Below are 7,912 nucleotides of genomic sequence, written 5' to 3'. Positions count from 1 at the left end.
TCCTTAACTATCTATAGGTAGGTCTCCTTCTTAGAATAGATATTATAGTATCTTAGAAGATATATATCTATATAAGTATATATATAATAACTATTGTTATGGACTTCGGCTTTGCCTTGTCTCTAGCGTTATATAACGGAGCCGGGACGGATAGAGACTAGTATAGGGGTATCACGTAACCTCGCTTAAGACTATACTTAAGCTATAACCCATACGAGCCACCCCTACTCTCTCTAAGTTAAATTATAATATATCCTAATTACTATTATAGTAACACCTTGGTCACATCTATTATATTAATTTAACTTTATTAACCTCTTCCTATACGTGGCCTTATAGCATAAGATAGTCTTAACCCGTAAGACTCTAATCTAATGCGGTAACTCTCTAACTCCTTCCTTAGCTTCCGAGATAAAATATAGGCCGTATATAAGTCTATCACGGCCGCCTAAGCGGTAAGCGAGTCTTATATATCCGATATTAAGCAGAGCGTCTATACGGCGCTATAGCGCATCGACGCCCGCCTAGTTATGGTCGAAGTATATAGCCGTACTCCTACTACGTTAACCTATAGGGATTCGTCCCTACCCTAGCCCGACCCCTCCTTAGCTATACCTTAGCGCCTATACGGGCCTAACCCGGCCCTACCTACACGCGCCCCTACTTTACTACTATCGGCCCCGTATATTATACTCGACCGGCCTATGAAACGGAAGCCTCTCCCCCTCGGCGATCTATATAACGGGTCTAAGGCTCTCTTCCGTACGTGGTCCGTTATAATACGGTATAAGATTACCCGGGACGCCGAGTTTATCGGCACCTATAGAGACTAGATAGCCCTTATCTAGGCTAACCTAGCGCCTAAGGTATAGAAGGGGGTTAGCGCGGTATATTCTACTAGGGGGCTAAACGGTAACTAGGACCTACACGCGTTCCTAGACTACCTTAAGTTCTAGTTTAGAGATATATATGCTAAAGAGCGGGCCCTTTAACGGCTAAATATAATTATATAAAAGGCTAAGGAGCCGTTTATAGATTACTTCGTCCGGTTCTATACCGCCCTCTAGAAGGCTAGGGGGATATACTAGGCCGACGACTAGAAGCTTATACGGCTCCGGGACGGCCTTAACTAGGGGACCCGGGTAGTAGCCCTAAACCGGGGCCTCCCGGACTAATACGAGGCCGCTATAGGCCGCCTTAGGAATATCGGCATGGATATAGAGTTATTCCGGCTCCGTACTAGGTAAAACACGGCGCCCTAAAGTAAGCCGGGTAAGGATAAGGATAGCGATACGACGATGTTAGCGGTTACTATTAAGGCCGTTAAGATAAAGGGTAAGGAGCGAGCTATCTTACCGGCGGCGAAGAGTAAGAACGGGGTTAAGAAGAAAGAGCCTCCTTCGTGGATTCCGAAGGATTTATTCTAGGAGCACCGCACGGCGGGCGTGTATACCCGGTGCGGCTAGGCTAGCCACTAATAACGGGGCTACCTAAACGCCGTTAATATACGGGCGCTTAAGGTCGCGGCCCCGGCCTAGGACGATACTAATTCCGACTCTAAGGCGGGGAAAGTATAGTCCCTTACTATAGCCCGGGTTAGGGGACGTTATAATATTTAGTAGGGAACGAAGCCACGGGTAACTAAGATCACGGCTCTAATCTAGAGGATAGCGCACCCGCTCGGGTTATAGACGGGCCGCCACCCGTTATATCGCTATTCCTCTAGAATAGGAAGTATATAGACGCCTTAGTAGATATAGGGTATAAGTATTTCGCGGTAGTTAGCCTATCCCTTACGGGGGACGTGGCTAAGTCGCGTATCTTAGTCCCACGTCGTTAAGTGGCTCTTACCGCTAATAGAGCGTCGGGACCGGAGATCATGGAAGTCGTTACTATATAGTACGATATCGCCGGATAGAGATAGCGCCTCTCCGCCTATATAGTATCTAGGCTAGACCGGGACCTTATCCTCGGGAGCCTATGGCTCTACTAGGCCGGCGCCGTTATTAATATACGGGTAGACGAGATTACGCTCTACCGCGCCCACGGCCTCGTAGCCTAGAATATAAATACCTATATGCGCCTAACGCGCATTCGGGTACTTACCGAGAAGGGTCGCATTATAGAGGCTCTAGAGACGGCTTATCGCCGTGGACGGGTGGTCGCTACTAGCATCCGCGACGTCACCCGCCTTCTATAGCTTATACTCCCCCCGCCACCTCTAATACCCGACTAGGACACGTCCGAGCTCACGGAGGATAGGCGCCCGCTCCTATTAAAGCTATACGCCTACCGCGATCTCTTTAATAAGGTAAAGGCGTCGGCGCTACCCCCCTACCGGGGGAGTACCGACTACTATATCCATATTAAGTCCACCCCGGTAGGGACCCTAGTAAACCTCCCTTAGGGACCCCTCTACGCTATATCTCGGGAGTAGCTAGTAGAGCTACGCCGCCAGCTTACGGATCTTATAGATAAGGGTTAGATACGGGCTAGCTCCTCTACGGCTAGGGCGCTAGTATTACTCGTCCCTAAGCCGGGAGGGAAATAGCGGCTATATATTAACTATAGAGCCCTTAACGGTATTACGGAGTAGGATTGATACCCGCTTCCTCTAATACGCGAAACCCTATATACTATTAGTAACGCGTTATGGTTTAGTAAGGTCGATATTCGGGCGGCATTCTATAAACTACGGGTGGCCGCCGGCGACGAACATAAGACGGCTTTCTATACCCGGTTCGGCCTCTTTAAATAGACCGTGCTTCCGTTTAGTCTCTCTAGTGCTCTAGCCTCCTTCTAGCGCTATATTAATGGGGTACTAAGTGGGGTCCTAGGGGTAACCTATATAGCGTATCTTAATAATATCCTTATCTACACCCTAGGTACGCTAGAGGACCACTAGGCCGCCGTAAAGACTATTCTATCTCTCCTTACTAAAGCGGACCTTTACTATAACCTTACTAAGTGCCGCTTCGCTACTAAGGAAGTCCGGTATCTAGGGTACGTTATTACCGCTAGTAAATTAATCCGCCCCGACCCGGAGAAAATCACCACGATCCGGGACTAGGAGCCCCCGACCACGGTCTAGGGCGTCTAGTAATTTATTAGATTTATAAACTTCTACCGTAACTTTCTTCCCGACTTCTCTACTATAGCGGCCCCGCTCTACGCCCTTACTAGGGCCGGGGCGGCCTTCTACTAGGGCCTAACCAAGGACCGCGCGTTTACTAAGCTTAAGAATACTTTTATTATAGGATCTATTCTCTAATCCTAGAACGAGACACGCGATATAATAGTCGAGATAGATTACTCTAGCCACGCGACGGGCGGGTACCTATCCTAGAGGGTTCGGGGTATTTAGCACCCGATAGTCTACTACTCTACGGCCCTTATAGCCGTCTAATAGAACTATATAATCTATAATAAGGAGCTCCTTACCGTGGTTTAGTACCTCTAGGCGTGGGAACCCGAGCTTCGGAGCGTTTACCGCCCTTTCACGATCTATATAGACTATAAGAACCTCGAGTACTTTACTAAGTCTTACCTTCTCGTCCCGCGGTAGTAGCGATAGTCCGACTAGCTTATACTCTTTAACTATAACCTAGTATACCGGCCGGGATTCTAGGCGGCTCGCCCGGACGCCCTTAGCCGCCGTAACTAGGACTTATCTAAGAAGTCCCTCCTATGGGGGTAGCTTATAGCCCCACGAGCTATCTAAATAGTACCTATAAGCATCTACTCCGGAGAGGATCGCCTTCTATAGGGACGAAGCATCTTTACTAATCCCTACCTCTAGGAGCTTTAGGACTAAGCCGCTTAGTCCGTCCCGGCGTATTAGATCCGCTATACGGCCGTAGTAGACGGGGTACACCTCTTTCTACCGGAGGCGCTTACGACTAAATAGATTACGGACTATACTATATTAGTATATAGGATACTTACGTAGCGGGGAGTTATCTAGGTGCCCGAATAGAAACCGCTTATAATAACTATTATCTAGAGGTCCTATGCTTCCCCCCTTACGGGCTACCCTAGTAAGAATAAGACGTACGTAGCTATCCGGCGGGAATACTACTAGAAGCGTATATAGACTAATATCCGGCGATTTATGTAGAACTATAACTACTACGGAGCTTATATAAATCGGCGTAAGGCCCCTAGGCTCCTCTAGCTACTTCCGATACTAGACTATTTCTAGTCCTAGATTTCTATAGACTTTATAACCGACCTCCCCTAATCGGACCCATTACGGCCCCGGTACCTACTCGTTATTACGGATCGGCTCTTAAAATTTATCTAGCTAGAGGCGATAATCTCTATGGCGGCTAAGGACTACGCGGCGCGATTCTATAACACATAGTAGCGTTTCCGGGGGTTTCTATAGTCTATTATTACCGACCGGGGCTCGGACTAGCTAGGGTAGTTCTAGATAACCCTTTACTCTATAACGGACGTATACTAGGACCTCTCTACGGCCTACTACCCATAGACCGACGGTAGTATAGAGCGAGTAAACTAGGAGGTCTAGGCGGTACTTCGCGTTATAGTAACCTTTAAGTAAACTAATTAGCTAGAGTGCCTACCGGCATGCTAGCTCGCCCTAAATAACCGTACCTTATTAGTAACCGGTATAGCGCCGAACCTACTTCTAAATGGATACTATATTAAACTATTACCGCGACGGCTACTCCCTAACACCTCCATAACCTTAGCGAAAGGCCGGGCTATAAACTTCCTTAAGCACCTCTATAACGGCACTACCCTAGCGTAGGCGGCTATCGTCTAGGCCGAGTAACGTTCCTAGGACTCGGCTAACCGGTCACGCCGTCTAGCTAAACGCTTTAAGGTTAGTAATATAGTATAGTTCTTACTCCGAAACGTAAAGACTAATCGCCCGAGCCGGAAACTCGACTAGCTATAGACTAAGTATAGGGTTCTCGCCTAATCTACCCCCCTAATAGTAACCCTCGACCTCCCCGGGGACCTTTATAAGATAGTCTATGTTAGTCTAGTCGAGCGCGCCGTAGAGGACCCCCTACCTAGCTAGGAGTAGCTAGATACTCGCCTAGGCCCGGTACTCGAACTTAACGAAGCCGATAAGGACATTACTAAATATAAGGTCGAGGACATCCTTCGGGCAAAAAACGCACGTAGGCGAAATAAGAGGTAAGTACTCGTAAAATGGAAGGGCTAGCTATAGCTAATATAGGTACTACTTAAGGACGTAGAGGATACTAAGGTACTAGATAGGTTTAAGGCCCGGTATAGTAGCGCGTGATTATATAACGGCCTACGACTTTAGCGCATCCCTAAATAAAGATATTAATCTACTATTACGGGCCTATAGTAGCCCTAATAACCTAATATAAGAGTAGAGATTCTATAAAGACTAAACGCTAAATACTAAGTACCTAAGTAACCTAATAATAAACCGATACTCTCCTTAAGACATGAAAAGGTTATTCTTCTAGCCCTACCCTAGGTCTACACGGCGCTAGGGCCGGCACGGTCCTTAACCGTAAATCCTAACTATAAGGTTAGTCACCTAGTCCTCCCCTAGGCCGGCTCCTAGCGGCGGGGGTAACTATTAATCTAGCTTAGCGGTAAGGGGGAGTTATACACCTTATCGGGGCGGCTATGGCGGCTACGAGACGGCGACCGGTAATAACGCGATAAGCGACGACCCTTAATAGTATAACGCCAGCGGTTACGGAATCGGCGGTAACACTTATAGAAACGGTCACGGTAGCGAGGGGACCGGTTATAGTAGTAAGGGGACCGGTCACGGCGGTCGGGGGACCGGCTACGGCGCTCCGGCGAGCGAGAGCGGCGCCGGGATAGATCGTGGCGGCGGGGCGGGGTATAGAGACGGCGTGGTAATAGCGAGGCCTCCCACGGGGGGGGAGTAATAGGGAGCCGGTGGGGGGTAGTATAGCGATAGCGCGGGCTACGGGTAGGTAACTTCTTAGGGCCGCTTAGCCGAGGGTAGCGTGGGCGACTACTACTTAAACGAGGCTTCTCCTCCTCTATAACCGCCTAGATAAAGAGTTAGTAAGGCGGCGGCTCGGCTAGGCGTACTAGGCCGGAAGCGACCTACTATATCGAACCCTACGTCACGTGTTAAGATAGTAGTAATTAGGCTAACTAAGTATATATCTATAGGGCGCTAATGTTAGTGCGTAACTCGCCCATTTAGGCCTTATTATGCGATATATACTAATTTATCTAGTGAATTACACTACTAAGCTGCCTACGGTTACTACTACCACGATATAGCGTCTTAATTACCGTGATAGTACCGCGATTAGGCGTTATAGGGACCTAACTAATAATACTAGCGTTACGGCGGGCGATATACGTAATCTCTAAGTTAGACTTATAGTCCTTATATAGGTAGTGGAACTTAGAGTTTATACACGGCCACTTACCGGACGAAGGCTTAGTCGGGTCTAGGCCGCGACTACCACGGTCTATTATATAACTAAAGTTATTATTAACCGACTCGTACACGAACTTCTCGAGGCGGCTCTATATCTTACATAGGGCCGGGTACGTGGTAAGCTCCTCGGTATTCTATAAGTAGGTCCCTTTCGACGTATAGCACTTTATATAGTTAGTGCCGCGGCTAGGCTTATAGCTACGCTCTAGATTAGTAGGCGCTACTATAGCGTAGAGATAGCACGTACTTAAGTACCCTAGTCTTCTCTAGGGCCTTCATATATATACGATATATAAAGTACACGGACTCGGTACGCTCGTCTTCTAACGAGTTACCCTCTATAATATATAGCCCTATATAGTAAATAGGCTTAGCCTATTAGGAGGCGGTAGAAGAAATAATCTACCTAGTTAGCATAAGGAACGGCGTAGAGATAGGACCCACTCATGGTACGGTTAGGCGGTTCCTAGCGCCTAGGCGCGCGTCGATCGTTAGGGTCTTAACCCCTAGCACCTATAGCTACCGCTAAGACGGCGCCGGCTTCTATAATAGGCCTATTTAGGCCTAGCACGCTTATAATAATAGTATAGAAGCTACGAGGTGGTATGCGAGTTTACTAATATTATAGTAGCTACTACACGGTATCGAGATAGTAGGCGTAATAGTAGTTAAAGAAGAAGAAAGTCGCTAGACGTAGGACCTATATACTCGCGTTAGGGAAAATCGTGTAGACCGGGGTAGAGCCGGTTCTAAAATAGATAATAATAGTAATAAACGCGGGTCGTGCGTAAGCTACCCTACTACTACTACCTAACCCCTAGCCTAGAGAAGAACCGGTCCTAAAATAGGTAATAATAAATAAGACGCGCGGTTCATGCGTAGGATACCCTACCTCCGCCACGTGACCGCTAGAACGCGACTATAAGATGCTACTACTATGCGACTACATGACTAACGACGCCGTGGTATAAGGAATCTACCTCCGCTACGTAACCGCTAGGACGCGACCATAAGATACTACTATAGTGCGATTATATAACTAACGACGCCGTGAGGTAAGGAACCCTCCTCTACCACGTGACCGCTAGGACGTAACCATAAGATGCTACTACCATACGATTATATAACTAACGACGCCGTGATATAAGGAACCTTCCTCCGCCATGTAACCGCTAGAATATAACCACGAGGTACTACTACTATATAATTATATAACTAACAACGCTATTATAGAGGAACCCTCCTCTATTACGCGACCGAGACGCGACTATAGGATATAGCCACCTTACCGGACGTAATATATAGCCCTACTACTATTATATAGTACGATATGAAGACCGTAAACCTAAGACCTAACCGAGCCGGTTATTATTACATAAAATACCAAGCCGGTCCCTAAGATAACCCTGGAGAATAAGGGTATATTATGGACTTCGGCTTTACCTTATCTCTAGCGTTATATAACGGAGC

This window comes from Pseudovirgaria hyperparasitica (assembly GCF_010093815.1).
Source record: "Pseudovirgaria hyperparasitica strain CBS 121739 unplaced genomic scaffold EJ05scaffold_22, whole genome shotgun sequence".
NCBI classification, from domain to species: domain Eukaryota; kingdom Fungi; phylum Ascomycota; class Dothideomycetes; order Acrospermales; family Acrospermaceae; genus Pseudovirgaria; species Pseudovirgaria hyperparasitica.
Note: the sequence above shows the minus strand (reverse complement) of the source record.